The sequence below is a fragment of the Macrobrachium nipponense genome, chromosome 30 (assembly GCF_015104395.2).
Source record: "Macrobrachium nipponense isolate FS-2020 chromosome 30, ASM1510439v2, whole genome shotgun sequence".
In the NCBI taxonomy this organism is placed as follows: Eukaryota; Metazoa; Arthropoda; class Malacostraca; order Decapoda; family Palaemonidae; genus Macrobrachium; species Macrobrachium nipponense.
Window position 1 is genome coordinate 18,765,013 of NC_087218.1, and position 15,399 is coordinate 18,780,411.

A 15,399-nucleotide genomic window follows, 5' to 3' on the forward strand; every position below is an offset into this window, starting at 1 on the left:
ATACTAAACTACCAAAAAATTGTCCTTACCTTCGGAATTCTCTGAACTGAGGATACAAATCCCCTAGTTACATAAAACTCGACACACTGAACATCTTCCCAAGTAAAACTGTTTCAGTCTAGATTCTTCGATACATCCGACAGATGACAAATGCTAAGAAGCAAAAACGCTCTCATAAGGAAATTAAAGAACTGACCGGATCACTCCCCTCAGCTGTATCTCCAACAATTTGTTACAGTACCCCGAATGGAACTATGGCAACCTCTTCACCCACTACTGAAACAACTGCATCAAGTGTTACAAAGTGGGTCCCTTCTCCATTATAAGTGGGTCTTGATTACATCCTCAAATCTTCCTTGAAAATACAACGTCGCTACAAGTCAGCGGTGTCAGTTACTCTTTCTCTCGTTTAAACATTCATGAAAGGTTAATTTGGCCCCTATGAAAGGACGCTTCCACGGAGAGTTGTGGGGTCACAGGTCACCTCAAGAAAGTTGCGTGTTGTGAGGGCAGAGGACAGGAAACAGTCTCATAGAAACGGTCCCATTATCAGTGCCTTAGAAATAAGAGAGCGAGAGTTTGTTATTGTAATAAGATTAAACTGGTCTTATGTTAGTCTGGGTTCTTGCGCTTATCAGTCAGGTGAGAGAAAGAGAGAAAGAGCAGTTGCATCACAGTCCTGTCAAAGAAAAATACCGGAATCCACGGAAAAAGAAGAGTGAAGGTGTATTGTTGCGGTGAAGGAAATAAACAATGCCTTAACTACAATCTAAGATAAATTGCCACGACTTTACTAAAGAATACGATCTTGAGCAACGATAACAAACTCATATACGAGCCCCCGCGCCCCCGCCCCCACCCCTCTCTCTCTCTCCTCTCTCTCTCTCTCTCTCTCTCTCTCTCTCTCTCTCTCGAACAATGGGCTATTCATTCACTTTTTCACATTTTTTAAAAATGGAAAAAGTGCAACGTTACTCAAGCTACTGAGGTATTGCAATGAACTTTTTTCCATGAACATTTTCAGCTAAGTGACATCAACAAATTATGCAATCCTGATTCCATAGTATCGACAGTTTTGAACATGCGAGATGAAAAACAGTTTCAATAAATCATGCGAATGAAAAAAATTATAATCTGATCAGACTAACGAAGCAATATTTGTACATTTCTGTTTCTCGTGTTGCGGCTGCTGTAAATAAGGAATATCGTTATGAATAGAGCAACAAAAACATCAACATTAGTAAAAACACTTTTTCACCTGAGTTGGAGAATCATTCGTTTGAGCAACGACTAGGCTTAGTGAAAGTTCTAAATAAGTTTCAAGGACTATTGCACAACTTATAGGGTGCCTCTGTTAGGTAACATAACTTTCATACGTTTATTTATTTGATGTACTTTCATCTCTCTTCATATAAATTATGTGCGTATCGCTTTTCACAATGCGCCTTTTGTCCATTGTGGCTCCAGAAGGTGTCAAACTGGTTTTAGCAAGAATTTTTGGGATGAAGTTGCTAGCCCCCATGACACAGATATATTGTGTATCTATGTATGTAAGTGTATATATATACATATACTATATATATGTATATGAGATGACTAATTGCAGTGGATGGGCACATCTGGGTGGTCACCCACCAGATGGTGCTCGGGAGGCCAGGTTGCACCGACATCGGCAGAGCCCACGTCTCTCATATTATTTAAATTCCTCGCAAAAACAGCAAAGTTCACGGGGGGGGGGGGGGGGGGGGGGCGTATAGTCAGCATCATAAGCCAACAATTTTACTCGACTAGGGGTAACACGTCACGAAAAAAGCGAAAATACAATAATGTTGTCCGTACGGCTGTATGAAGTCTTCTGATATGCTGGCACCGCCTAATGATGGAAAGAGAGAGAGAGAGAGAGAGAGAGAGAGAGAGAGATGAGAGAGAGAGAGACGACAATTCTTGGATACTTGAACCAGAGAGCTTAAGGTGATACTGTTTCATGGTATGCGCTGGAAAGGTCACCACGGATGCACGGGTGTAAAAAGACCGCATGTTTCTGTGAAACAATAATTCGTAAAAACTTGTCATTGGCTGGGGTGGTATTTAGAAACAAAGCTCTGATATCATATGACTAAGTATAAGAAGGGCATTCAAGATATTAGAAAATAGGGTGGGGAATGGGGTGGGGGGGTGTGGGGGGCGTTCGAAGACTGCTTATCTCCAAGGAGGTTGAATTAAACCTCCTTGCTTATCTCCACCATGGCTCAATTTTGGTAAAAATTAACACAACTTTCTTGCCAGATCATGTTAACAAACAGACAGACCCAACAATTAACTATATACATATCTCGCTTGTTACCAAATTTTATGGTGTAGTGAGACAGTCTTGAGTTTATTAGGTCTACAATGCTCTTCAATCCCCCGTTTATATTCCTCTCTCTCCCAAAATCTAAACGCCTGTTTTTAGTTGCCACGAGGAACATCTTTTTATTTTTTCTTTCTTTTTGCGTAATCTTTGTAACAAACAAACAACAAACAACCAATCCACAAATGATGAGGTAACAAAAAAAAAAAAGCAAAAAAAAGGCACATTAAGTGAAAAGACCGTTGATGCGTTAGTTGCAGAAGTTCAAATTCGCTGAAAATATCAAAATATGTCTCAAGTTAGTAGAAAATATGAAGATAAAAAAAGTTGAATATAAAACAATAAATGTCGTTACAAGGACTTACGATAGCCTTCCGTGAGGTAACAGAACCACAAGGGCACGGCGAGAAGACGAGTTTTCTGTCCCGTAATTATCAAAAGCCCAGTTCAGTATCATTATCCCTGAATATCATGAAGGCTGCGTCATTATGACAACTACTATTCATATCAAGCAAATTACAGTGTCTAGGAATGATCCGACTGCAACCACAAAAGGAAAAGGAAAATTCACACGCGCAAGCGCCAAGGATTGAAAACCCGCGACGAACAACAACGAGCAACCAACAAACCAACATTTGGCCTTCACGCGACTCTGCCAAGAAGGCCGTTGATGAGAGGCAAATTTAAAATCGAAAAAATATAATAAAATAAAAAAACATCTACACCAAAACAAAGCATGCTGCAGTACAAGAAGATTTTTTTTGTCCGTCAAAATCAACAGCTAGAAATGGTACCTTCATTTATTTCCTACACCACGTTTTTGTTATTTAAAAGGCATGAATAATATTTAACCAAAAAATACCATCTGAACAAGGATGAAAAGAAAATGAGAAACGAAACCGACGGAAACTAATGTTATAAGCATCACTTACTGTCTGGTATTGTACTATCACTATTCACTATCTGGTTCCAAAGAGGCTCACCTGCAAAATGAGAAAAGAAATATTAGTTACATTAAAATTGAGCACGAGGAAGGGGAAAATCTCAATAAGAACAACAGAATAACAGGGTGACGCATAACATACTATTAGCCAAGGTTGACTGGCAGACAATAAAAGAGATTCAAATTACAATAAAGTAATATATAGTTGTGGTCAAAAGTTTAATCGGGTTAAGGCTCTCGATCTCATCCATGGCATTTCTTTTATTAAAGAACCTCAGAGAGAGAGAGAGAGTTTTAAAAATTACACAGACAGGAAAAATGGTTTTATATATCAGAACATAAGAATAGGACGAAAAGAATCAGTTAAACCCTCAGGGTACGCTAAAAAGAACCAGATAATATAAAAGAAAAAAAATGAAAAAAAATCCAAAGGTGTGATGGTATTGATAAGTCTAAGAAGATGATACATGGGTGTTTTACGCAATGGAGAATAAACTGTCGAGTAGTATGCCGATTTTTTTAACAAGTTCCTTCTGGTTCAATACTACAGAATGTAATCCGTCTACATCATCTTTCAAGATTAAGTGACAGCCAACGGAAACCAGTAAACTATTTCAGCCATTTTAAAACATATTGTAATAATAATAATAATAATAATAATAATAAATGCCGACTTCGTTTCTGAATTCACTGGTGCATTACAAGGATGATATTATCAGTGGGAGAAGGGAGTTAACGGGAAAGAATAAAAAAAAAAAAAAAAAAAAAACTGAGATGCGTAGAAAAACTCCAAAGGAAAAGCCACTGAGTGGATGACGCTTATGACTAAGGTACTCCCACTCTATGTCTACTTATAGTTCAGTTTTTATTTCTTATACACTATTAGCCACCATTATGACTAAGGAACTCGACAAAAACATCATAAATATGTCAGAGAGAGAGAGAGAGAGAGAGAGAGAGAGAGAGAGAGAGAGAGAGAGAGTTGGAATTGTGAGTTAGTTGTTGTTTTATACCTATAAGTCCTTTACCTGTCGAGGGAAGTGACAACGTACAATTTATATCCATTTTTGATAAAAAATATATTCTATAAATTAAAACTATGTGAGAAAATCCAGTGCCAAGAGAACTCCAAAACTGAAAGGAACAAAATAAAGTGTACAATATCCTCTGACATGAAAAGACACACAATTACTATTAAATGAAGTCTGAGAAAAAATATAACATAAGAACTTTTCAAAAGTGGATTAAATTCACCAGGCTATATCACCCTCGGCTGTTCAGAGAATGAGAGTAACCATACCTGGACTTGCTCCAAAACCCTGTACACCTCAAGTCTAGAGATCCCATTCACTCACATTACACAGAGGCAGGCTTCTTCATTCACAAAGCGTTCATTCACCAACCTCTTCATTCACGAGCTACAGTTTAAACGAAAAACTCTAAAGAATTTATAGGATCAATTTCACATTCCCAAAATGTTCCGAAAGCCCTTCTAATAACCACACAAATACAAATAATTAAACGAAATGAATAGGTTCAGCAAATATGCTTTGAAAAACATACCCCATATCTAAGCACTGAATCATCTCTTTCAAAGACCTAAGGTGACACAGCAGCCTTGTACATTTTCATAACCTCGACAAGCCAAGATGTACATCAACTCCCGAAAGTTTAGTCATCTATTCTAAAAGGAACTACTTTGTTCTTGTAGCTCAGAAAAAAAGTATACTTAAAATTCTGGTGTGAAATAAGAATAAATGCTAACATAATTTTAAAATTTATGTTTAGCCGTCCAAGGCAATTGCTCTAAATTCACAACCTTCACTGAAATACATAAAAGAATTCAGTTTTGTTATGAAATAAAAAAAGATATTTTAGAATGAAACCCAAACATTCATACGATAAATAGGGAAAATTACAATTACCTCTCCTAAAACAGAAACCATCAACAAATACCATCACTACTTTCCAATTACTGCCAGGACTCGCACAAGGTCTATTGGATCAGCATTCAAGAGCGTGCTTGATCAAGCGATTAACAAAATGCCAACTTATTGCCCGCAGTTCAATGTCTCGGAATGCGTCCTGTGATCTTGGACCTTTGATGTCTCAAAATCTCTTCAGATCCAGAAGCCCGTTTGCCACTCCTCACTAAGAGCGTTATGAACCTTGACTCAGGGGTTGGGTAAACTATTTAATAATAATAATAATAATAATAATAATAATAATAATAATAATAATAATAATAATAATAATAATAATGTTTCAGAAAATAAGTTCATTAAGGTTTCGCCCTATTTATTACGTTCATTTCTATTAATAACAGGAATTTAGCTGGACTAAAAGAGCAACAATAACAACCAATAAGAAAATAATCTTCTCTTTGATAACAAGGACGCATTTCACAGTTCGCAGCTTCCAACAGTATAAATTCCCCCCAAACAACTATGCTTTACTAAATAATGTACCCTGCCAATACTCCAAAAGCGAAATTTGCCCCTTACTAAGGAGAAGATAGCAATCTGCAAACCCTTGTAAAATAAACTAGTGTATTAAATTATTGGTTTTGCCTTTGTGGGTAAACTATTATATATAATATATATATATATATATATATATATATATATATATATATATATATATTATATCTATATATATATATATATATATATATATACACACACATCTCACTCGAAGGGCGAAACCATCTCCTAAAAAATTACGTCAAGCCCCTAATGAATTCGCCTGAAATGGGGACAGTATTACTTCATTGGCATGAGCGACAACTCCTTTGAGATTGGTTGATGTCAGCGCAGTGCCAAATCTGACAAACCTGAGTGTCACTTTGAAGAAAAAAGCTCACAACCATTAAACCAGCAGGAACACATTTAGGGCGTGATAATGTAAGAGATATTTAAAGTCAGTTTTGTTGAGTTCCCATATTTTTTATGGATTAGGCGACCTCATTTATATTGCGTACAAATCACTGTCAGTTTACAGTCTAATAAACCAGAATCAAGTCAAATGTTCTTAAACAGCATAAGCATAAACACATTTCTTTTCATAAGAAACAAACCGTGGGTATTCAGGTATTATCAAGTGTGATTTTTTTTTTTATAAAAACACAGAATTTTTCGAGACATTAGTATATATCTTTTCTAAGCAAAGACTACATACGAGATTTATGTTCATAAATGTTTCCGAACTCTGTGACATTTCAAACATTTCTTTGGAACACAAATTACCAAAGATACAATCGTGTGGAAGGGATCTCCACTGGTAGAACAATGCCAGACATTATTGCCTCACCTTCAGTTCTCACTCTTCCACAAAAACACAATGGCCCACTAAATTTTACGTTGCTCAGACTATGAAGATTAACACTGGAGAAGAGAGAGAGAGAGAGAGAGAGAGAGAGAGAGAGAGAATCATTAGCTGATCACAATGTATAATTTCTATCAAGGTAAAAATAAAAATTAATATATATATTATATATTATATATAGATATCTATATATATAATAATTATATATATAATAATTATTATATATATATATATATATATATATATTAATATATACCCAAGCATAAACAGACACACGCATAAACAACGTACAAATCTACATAATATATTCAAGACCAAAAACATTACCAGGGTAAATACTAAGAGAACAAAGGCCACGTCTTCGCCCGCATCGGCAGCCGAACGCCACCAACTTCAATAAAATGCTAACCTTTCCCCTCAAGCATAACACAAACCCGCCGAAACAAAGCACCTTCAAGAAAAGCTGAAGGAAAATGTTCAGAAAAAAAAAGAAGAAAAAAAAAAGCACCTTCAAGAAAGGGTGACGAAAAAATGAAGGAAAAAGAAAAGACAAATACTGAATATTCGCTGAGTAAATCTTACCCACAACACCTAAATAAAGAACATACAAGACTCCGGGCTCTTACAAAAAAATAAATAAAAATGAAGGCACAAATAATCAAAACCAACGAAAATCAAACAACTAAGAGCTCGTCATCGGGAGAGCTCTCAGCTCTCGGCCCAACTATTTCAAGCGATTACGCAAATGTTGCATAAGAGCAACGCAGGGTGAACGTCATTGTGCAGAGACTGAAAGTTGTTTATTGCTGCTCATTGTTTGCTACTGTTGCTGCCAACTTCTTCTTTTTTCATAACGGGATTCTTCTTAGGAAAAAAGAATCGCTGTTGTAACAACAGTCATAAGGAACATCAACCGGGATTCTAACGAATTTAGGATCTTAAAAGAGACTAGCAATGACTCCCAAACTTGTGAATTCCAAGCCGACTTTCGTCGGAAAGAAATATCGCTTTCGATATTATGCAGATATTCAATAAAAACGCTACAACCTTACAACGTCAACAACTAAGAACTGTAAAACTGGGTACGAGAGAGAGAGGAGAGAGAGAGAGAGAGAGAGAGAGAGAGAGAAGAGAGAGTCTGATTCTTTTCACAGACTCTATTACGTAAGTTAAACAACATCAATCACTCGATGTAGCAGAGATATGGAGAGAGAAAGTTTCGCATTGTCTGTGCAACAGTCATCAATTTCTTCAGTTTGCTTACTCAGTCTACCCTGCTATAAAACGTCAATTAACAATCCAAAAGCTCTGTTTCTCCAGCTATCCATCTCTGACTATTCCTCAAAGCGTAGCATCCAAACACGGCCTCCCCCTCCCCCTCCCCGCGCACCCACCTATGTCCCACCTATTTATGGCGACCTCAGCTTCGATCTTTCAAGTATCCATAATAATGAGATTCTATTCTCATTCTCGATGTACCGGGACCCTTGCACTGCTCACTGGCATTCGGGGGGAGAGAGAGAGAGAGAGAGAGAGAGAGAGAGAGAGAGAGAGCAGGAGAAGGTATTTCTTTATTGGCTGATCTCGAGTGCAATGAAATGTGCAGGTTGGAGATATTGCATTCTCTTCTTCGATACAATCTAACCTTCTGCAACCAACCTTCCGACCCCCAACCCAATTATTCTTCTCGATTCCACCCAAAAGACTCTAAAGAAATAGTTAAAATATATGACAGTCTTTAATCTGTACCGACTTTTACAGGAGACCCCTATGCACACTTCGACAGCATTATGGAAAACTACTGCTTATTTCCAAATTTTCAGTACTGACTATCCCTTTATAAAACGGGAGGGGGGGGGGGGGGGGGGGGGGGGGGGGGGGGGGGTTTGTTTTGATTTGGCGGGGAGGCCACTTAACATTAACTACCACCGATGACTGTTAGCAGAACGAGGATGGTGATATCATACTGGTGTTATACCTGGGAATGTCAGTGAGGACAGGCTACCTGCCAAAGGAGAAAATTGCTTGGCGTGACATTTGGGCATCGGCTCCTAAGGGCTGGGTACAGTACTTTACTAAAAGCACCCAGTTGGTGACAGCACTAAAGCAAGGTCTCTGCATTGACCTCTCTTAGCAACAGAATCGTGTAAATGTCAAAGTTAATTTGCGTAATGTGACAAATTACAACCAAAAAGCAAAACTAAAGATGTGGCGTAAATTACAAAAAGATTAAACAGAAAAAAAATTCGCACTATTCATTTATTAAGTCAATTATGATTCATGAGCAAGGAAGCAGAAACTCATGGCCCATTTTGTAAGGACAAATATCAAACTTTTAGAGGACAGCCTAGCTTATATGAACTACATAGTGGGACACTGGAGATTCCACATCAACCGTAATCTCTTTAAATATAAAATGCTCGCTCAGTGACAATGGCCACGTATATAAAATGCAACTTTGGACAAGTCGGTTCTTGAGTTGTCGCAAAGCATCAAAAATCGTTTCACCTGAACTAATGGTCGCTGCCAATTTATCTCAAATTAATAAGCGTAGCGAAAAAAAAAATAAAAATGAAACCTGGATTCCTCATTAGCTAACGAAAACCTTAAATGAAAAAACAGCAGTCATTTCAAACAATAACAAATGAAGCACGACAGAGAACATCTGAAATGCGTACCCACCACTCCTCCGGAAGAAATCCCACTTGACTATCATCTCGCGTAAACACACACACACACACACACACACACACACACACACACACATATATCATACATACAATATATATATATATATATACATATACATACACTATATACTATATATATATTATATATATATATATATATATATATATATATATATATATATATCACAAAACCGTGCCACCCAAACCACTGTGAAACCCTCTTGACACGCGTCAACCGCAGAACGTAAATCTACACTGCAACCAGAAGACCATTCGATACTGTAGAAACAATTCACGAGAGACACTGACGTAAAAGTGACGGTAGGACAGGAGGGGACACCTGATATTCAAGAAGTGCCAACAGGCATTTAATGGCTAACATAGTACCATTATTTGACTGACATATCTGACTGAATACTAGTGATATTTTGTGAGGAAACGAAAAAAAAATAAAACTAAATGAAGATTTAATAGATTTAAACAACCCGTAGAGCACAATCAACAAAATTACACTATAAGATGGCCAAGGAATAAATAAACAACATATACTTTCATAATAATAATAATAATAATAATAATAAATTATATTCCCAACTGAATAGCTTACAGTAGGCAAATGATTATAGAAAATGCAATGGATTAAAAAAACTAAAAAAAATAAGAATAAATCGACATCATGAAGATATGTAAAGTTATAACGAATGCCATTCGAGTTTTTCACATCTCGAGTATCTTCCTATCACTTCAAAATATAACAACGAAACATACAGGAATTCAAAAAAAAAAAAAAAAAAAAAAAATAAAAAAAAAAAAAAAAAAAAAAAAAAATGGAAACAAGTACAAGAAACAAAATTTATCATAAGAGATTTTCCTGACAATTATAAATCTGTCACGCCGTGAGAGCGAATATGACGATAATAATGACAATTGAGGAGAAAGAAAGCTGACACATTAAACAGGATCAGGACTAAGCTGATTTGTGTACATTTTTTTTTTATCCGTATAATCTGGGACAGGGGAAGGCGGTTACATCCCCAAGTCCTCATGAATAATACATGTACCGAAAGGCGGCGCCCTTTTTAATACCCTGAAGCATCCCTACGGAGTTAATCTCTAATCCCACTTATCCCATCTCTAGGCCTAAATGAATAAGAATGAATATTCGGGGGCAAAAAAAAACCCCCCCCCTCTCTCTCTCTCTCTCTCTCTCTCTCTCAAATAAAGAGAAAAGCGCGCACACACACACACACACACACACACACACACACACACACACACACACACACCACACACACACACACACATATATATATATATATATAATATATATATTATATATATATATATATATATATATATATATATAGATAGATACAGGAGCCAAAACACAAAATACCATTTGAGGGACTTCAGAATCTTAATAAAAAACAGCAGTAAATACATGCGACATAAAAAGTATCTTTCCACTGATGTTAACTGAAACATGCCAAACATTATAAGAAAAAAGGCAATTCACGTTATCCCTGAAAATACAATTTGTAATGTAAAGCTCCAGATGTTACAGCGGATGCCTTATTCTTTAGAGCGATGTTATAATAACGTTGCTGTTCTGAAAGTCGTTGATTCTGTTTACGAGAGCATGAAAGCACATCCACAAAATGATCAATTGTACAGGGCTCGACAGTTAATACACTTTCGTACATACCAAATGGTTGTAATAGACTTTATATGAAAATATATGAATATAAAAAAAATCTAATTTCTCTATATCAATGTCTATATAGGTCGATACTCCGTCATTCCATTACCAAATCTGCCGTTACCCGTGAATCACCTTAGGCAAAACACGTCAGAGAAAAACTGTACCCAACAGGAAAGCGACCAAGTAGCCGTGGAAATAATAGCAATTAAACAATATACGTAACGGTCAATACGCTGCTTGTAAGCACATGAATACCGCCATTAGCAACTCACACGGATGGAGATCTTCAGTTTTAATTTAAAAGAAAACAAATGAGAGCAGAGAGCAGTGTCTCCCTTAGTTATTTTTAGACATTAGTTCACTGTCTTGTGAAACGTAAAGGATTGAAATGGGAAGCAAATTTATTAGTGTTACTTAAAATAAAAGGGAAAGAACGCGGAGAACTAACTACACACACACACACACACACACACACACACACACACACACACACACACACACACACATATATATATATATATATATATATATATATATATATATATATATATATATATATATTTATATCATAATCACTCTACCAGTAACTGTAACCCAAGCATCGAAAAGTAAACCAATCAAATTTTCTCTGTCGCAGAACTTTTATTACATTCTAAGTTTCTAAAGGCAGGTCTGTCATTAAACAAGCCGCCCCCCTCTCCGGTCCCATTCCCACTATTTCCCATTCCTCCACTCAAGTCAATTTTTACCAACTCCATTCCTCTTCCCCGGCTCCATCAATCCTTGGAATTATGGGCCCCGTTTCATCGGCTATCCTTGAGACTCGTTACACAAACGCGCCAAGGTGTTTGTGCGCCAAGGTTTGTTTATGACTCGTTTGTTTTCCTGAAACCCGCGTAAGCTGAAGGATATAAATTATGGATTCGTCGTCTCCACTCGCCGATAATCTGGCAGCAATCTGGTATTGATACTTGGTATTACTATGAGAGGATAATAATCGGTCCTTGATCAGGATAAACAAGACAAGGAGTACGTCTGGACCTTGGAGGAACAACTATCATTCCTCCAAGGTCTGGACAGATGATCAAGGGGAAACGCCACGGTTTTACCTTCTCTCTCGTTTATTATTATTATTATTATTATTATTATTATTATTATTATTATTTTTACTAAAACAGCTCTCTTGGCCTCTGAAACTGCCTCATGGCCTTCCGTTCCCAATTACCTCATCGAGTTAGAAATTCCCGTGTAATAAAAAGAAAGAAAAAAAAAACAGTACGTGTTTGAGTTAAATATGACAGAAATTTATTGGCTGTTAAAAAAAGGAAAAAAGTTAAAACAACACTGAAAAGGAATCGTCTAACTATTTATGATAAAGAAACTTAAATCTGCAGTAAATTGTCCTATCTCCGCGTTATAAGTCAAGATTTTGACGATGCTAACAACAGTTTTGCTTTTCTAACAACAGGAGAGAATGTACTACATCGGCTCCCATTACGGCCACATTTGCCAAAACTCTCTAGAAGGGCTTTGTTGAGCACAGAATACAGTTATTAAAGATGGTCCGTGGGTTAAAGACCCTTGTCTACGCATATCACTTTAGTTTGCTTTCAAAACAACAAGCAGCTTTTGTATACAACAAATTAATTTGGTTTATAAACAAAATAATGTTTGTACAGCAAACACGAGTATAATGCGCTTCAAGCTATTAGATCTTTTGTTTTGCAAGTTACTCGCCTTTCGCTAGCAACTAAGTAATGTTATCCACATCAGAAGCCAAGTAGCAACGTGATATATTCAATTTCAAATAATCGTTTATCAAATACCTGGCAAAGCAAAGTAAAATGTACTAGCTTTCCTCACCCTACCAGGACCGGAATAACAAAAATATACTTGAAACAGCTCAATCTACAGCCACTCCAAAGTTAAAAAATGCCGCGTTTTCTAAAGTGAAACTTCCAAGTACAAAGTTAAGTAGAGTTCATTGAGTCCTCGTACTTAGGGGCTGTACTGTGTACAGAACAAACGCCAGAGGCATGTGGTGGTCAGCTTCTAAAAAAATGCACAAGCACACCTCTGTCGTGTTTATACCCAGAAAACATTTTTTTATATATATACGCATATCTCGGCCACGTATCGATCCCCGACTAACCTCAGTTAGGAACAAAGCTGGAATTAAACCAGCAGTTTAGGACAAGGAGTCTCAAGAACCTCTTAGGTGGGAGGAGGGCGTTGATAAAAAGGATTCTTTTGTCTCCTTCACCTCGAGTATACTCACGTACTTTCAGTCATTACCTCACATAAAAAGCCAAACTTGGAAAGACATTAAAAAAATGGTTCAACACTGTGAGTGCTTCTTATGAACTATCTAAAGAGAAGAATGATTCATTACACTATTAAATACAATATAACACTGTGAACACTTGAAATACTAGTTAGATAACTCTTGAAATCTATCCTAAAACTGCAAAATAAAGGAAAAAAAATAACGGTAAGTTGAAAATTCAACATATTCAAATAAAAAGCGATTTCACGAAGGCCTGGTTTTAAATTCTAGGCCGCTTAATCTGCTTTCATCCGAAATGAAGCATATTTAATGTATTCGGTGCAACATATTCCACGATTTCTCTGCAATTTGAATACCAAAAGCATTACGGCCAGACAAAAGGTACACTCACCAGTGCATGCTATAAAATATCGTGCACCTGCCGCTTCCCTGCTAGAATATTTTTCCTAAAAATATTATTCCATTTGTTACAGTTATTTTATAAAAAGCAGCAATGAGGCGTCAGCTACTGAGAGAGAGGTACCCCTAGAGTCATTTAGGGAGAGAGAGAGAGAGAGAGAGAGAGAGAAAGTTTCCACCCCTTTTTGTTTCTGTAATACGCCCTCATAATCATCTCACCCTTATCATGCCGTAATCGTCAACCCTCGATCATAAACATCTTTCCGCATCTTGCAGTCTTCCTTCCTTCCTGGCTAGACCATTCCCGTCAGTCACTTGAATTATAAGACTCGGTTCTGATGATTACATAGATTATATCCCTTCATGGGGTGAAATCACAGGAGTTTGGAGGGGTGGCGAGGGAAGTTTTTATCATTTTTTAGGGGGTCGGGGGTGGGAGGGGTGGGTTGGAAAGGGTTTGATATGGATGGGGAGAGGGTACTTATGATGTCCCTGGACTTTCACCAGTTACCAAATTACCACTATCCTCGTTTCCAAGAATCCTTGTGGGGTCTGCCCGGCGAGGTGTTGCTCAACGAGCACCTGCGTAACCAAGGTCTAGCTAGATCTTGTGTGTGATCGGTGTGGAATAAAGGACCGTCATGGACGATAACACTGAATTCTAAGTGCTTTACCAAACTGGAAGTACCTGTGATTACCACGGAGTGACGAAACTGACAGTACTTTTCCAAAAGCATTGAATCTGTAAGTACTTTAGTTACTTGAATAATTGCAGTTGTTTTCCGGGAAGCAATAGTTTTGAGAGTACTTTTATCAAGGTAATGTATTAGGGATGTTGTTCCAGAGCCGCTAGCAATGAAATTTCCCTCTCAGATGTAATGGAATGGTGCGTAATTTGTATGAAACACTGGAAGTACACAATTCTATTTGGATAGCAGATTTGTTTTTTAAAAAATCTACAAAGCTAAAACTGGAATGCGGATTAATCAAACTAGAACTCATCCCGGAGCACTGAAAAATAATCCCTCAAAACACTGGAACAACAAACACTCGGCCGGAGGCGCTTGAGTTGCAAGTCCACTTCAACGGCTAGCAGAATTGCAATAGCTTTTCCAGGCGCACTGGAACTGGAAGTACTTTAAGGTAAAATGATACTGGATTTAGTCTGAGAGTTTTGAACCATGACGCCAGCAGGCATCAGGGAGCCTAATGAATGCAAATCCAATGTAGAAAGGCAAATAAAACAAAAATAACATTAGAAAAAGAATACGGTTTCATTATTTGGTTTCATTATTTATCTTTGGAAGGTATAAATAAGAAAACTTATTTATACCATGGAGCTTACATAATCCAAACGCTGTATATCAAATCACGTCAAATGCTCTTTATACAGAACAAACAGTCATTCAGGTATGAGTTATTGAAGAAAAATTCCTTCATGAATCACCCACACTACATCCTTCACTTTTTGATGACTGTAAAGTTAAAAGGAAAAAATGTGACACGGAGCATATTTCTTTCCTAAGATTGCAAGAGTGATAAAATGACGTCAAATTCGTTCTTTTTGCTCAATTCTGCTGATTGTTATCGCTTCATATTCAGATTATAAATTGCGTCTTTGCCAGTATAAGTGGTGGAGAAAGAGTTTAAAAGATTCTACACACCTACGTGCGCGGGTGTATATACGTATACATATATAGACAT

The 15,399-nt window shown here is 37.1% G+C and overlaps 1 protein-coding gene and 1 long non-coding RNA gene across 2 annotated transcripts in view; both read right to left on the reverse strand.

The window, feature by feature from the left end:
* The window catches only part of LOC135202350 (rho-related GTP-binding protein RhoU-like), a 252,203-nt gene that overhangs the window by 19,227 nt on the left and 217,577 nt on the right, over positions 1-15,399 (reverse strand). The window lies entirely within an intron of this gene.
* LOC135202352 (uncharacterized) overlaps positions 3,312-15,399 on the reverse strand; it is a 101,271-nt gene continuing 89,183 nt past the window's right edge. Inside the window, exon 4 of the long non-coding RNA XR_010311720.1 lies at positions 3,312-3,333. This is a non-coding gene — a long non-coding RNA (uncharacterized LOC135202352). The remainder of the gene's footprint in view (positions 3,334-15,399) is intronic.